Source organism: Tuber melanosporum (assembly GCF_000151645.1).
Source record: "Tuber melanosporum whole genome shotgun sequence assembly, scaffold_63, strain Mel28".
In the NCBI taxonomy this organism is placed as follows: Eukaryota; Fungi; Ascomycota; class Pezizomycetes; order Pezizales; family Tuberaceae; genus Tuber; species Tuber melanosporum.
This window is the reverse complement of record NW_003299110.1, coordinates 88,649-91,027: the sequence shown is the minus strand read 5'-3', so window position 1 is coordinate 91,027 and position 2,379 is coordinate 88,649.

Below are 2,379 nucleotides of genomic sequence, written 5' to 3'. Positions count from 1 at the left end.
CGGGGGGCAAACACCGGTTAATACAATATAGCGATAGACCTGCCTCTCCCCTTCAGCACGCTCCATATATTCCCTTTCCCCCCCCGCCGTATCACTTGGCGCTTAATTTGAAAACCAGTCAAAATAATCATTGGCCGTGACCGCGTCGCCGCACAATCGGAGTTCGTGAAATTCTAGCCAGATGATTGACCTTAAGAGTTTCAAAATAAAGCCTATGGGGAACCAATTCAAATTCCTCGGGCCTATGGCGCACATCGAAAAGATGGCTTGATATGGAATTTCTGCTATAGCGCATTCCTAATTGTATTCTAAGCCCTACATACCCCCCCTCTACCCGCATCTCTGCGCACTTTAGAGCTAAATGGGAAGTTCCGTCCTTTCTTGGAGCGTTTCGCTCTTACCCGTTCCTGCCTTCCTTGCTATCATTTACTTAGCGCCCACTCCACCAACTTCATTGGCTGTGCTCCACTTGCGTTGGAGGACTCGAGTCTGAAGTTCGAGTAAGTTTTCCCCCCAGTAGGATGTTTGACATTTTATAAATCAATTCGACTAAATTCCGACGTTGTTTTAATAGGGATTGCAGTTACACATACCCATAGAGATCTTTGGTAAAATATCCTATAATATTTAAAATGTGGTGAAGGAAATATGGGCTTACTTTCATTGCGGAAATATTTCCAGCAAAAAAATCTCCTAAGCTGCCAATCATGAAGCGTCCGCTCCAATATCCATTTAATCGTGCCCTCTACCATATTCCTCGTAAGCGCTGCTTCCTCATCTGGATGCCTTCCGGTATCCATATGCTTCATAAACTAACGAGCTTGCAGTGCATGCGGACGCAATTGACAGTTACATGGATCGCACCCGCGCCAACTTCGAGGCGATCCCTGGCTGTCCCGACGACCTCTTCGACCGCATCTACAGGCTTCGAAACGAGAACCCCGTACTCAGAAAATACCGTGCTGTCTACTTTAGCCCCCTGCACATGCACTGGGTGGTTGGAACCTTCTCTCGCGTGCGCCGCGTTTCCGACCCCATGCCGAGCCACCTATTCCTGTGCCCCGTCTATTACCAGGGAACTAAAGCCATTGCACTCGACGATCCGAAGAACCCTCCAGAGCTTCTTAATTTTCCCATAATTCCCGGAATGGAATTTACTAGAGATCAAGTCGCCGCTATTATGAGGCTCTTTCCGAGGCTCGTGGATTTGTATGTCCATCCTTGGGGCCATGTCTCCATGTTCTTCCGTGACAGGGAAGCTATCAAGATTACTTTTGAGTCCAGATTCTTGCCCGTTCGCCTTGGGGGATTGACATATTCATTTGAGATCTTGGGGCAGGAGCGCAGTCACTCTCCAGCTGCAATGCCACGGTCTCAGATCGGGTGGTCTGCTATCACCTTTGTTGCGAACACCTGGGATGGGCTCAAGCGTTTCATGAATTGCTGCGGTAGCCGCAAACCCAATTTGGCGAGACATGATGAGGCTTGAGAGGGATGGGTATGGCAGTTGTTTATGTCACTATTATCAGGTGGCTGGATTTCTCTGCCTTGCAAGTACCATGATTTATCTTCTGTTCTTTGGAGGCATCGAGTTTGACTATGCCTTTCTTTCTCTTTTATTTCTAGTTTAACAGATTTTAATTACTTCTTTTCTTTTATTTTCTGTTCCGCTGTTTAGCTGTCCTTTCTTTCCTTGCTCGCTCTCTCTTGGACTAGGGTGGGCACAGTACGCTAGTTCACATGCTGGCGAAACAGGTATCTGGAGCGACGCTGCTCGGGGTATAGTCAGATTCCGGTCGCGGGTCAGTGGACTTAATCCTCCACCATGTTTGGGGATGAAGTCGATGTGGTATTCGACATTTGGTTGGTATCGCCGCCAGATTTACATCCTCGAGCTACATTGGCGGATATCATATGAGTAACCAATTTGGAGCTCAAACCTCGCGCTGTTAGTAAATACTTACCCTCGTTATGCCAATCGCCTTGCTGTGCTTGCCCAGCACGAGCAGTGACCAAGGAGAGGGAAAGCAGGAAGTATTGAAAGTAGTGAATTCTCGTATTGTCAGGTAATATTACATCTCTCGCTTTGAAATTTAAATCTTATAATTAGAGCACCTAAAATCACTATTCTGAGGTAAACAACGGAATTTTTGATGTAAAAGTAGTGGTTAACAGTGACTTTTATCATCTCACTGTATGATTGGCCACAATTGATGAGTTAGTTCCAGTAACTAAAATTTGTATTTAGAGCAATAGTGAGCCAGCTCAATGGTATGATAAAACATAATTTACTTCTCATTATCCCTTTTTTATATATTCGAAATCCCATGGTTATAGGAGTGTCACCTCCACGCTAGTGATCTGCTCCCTCAAGTATTT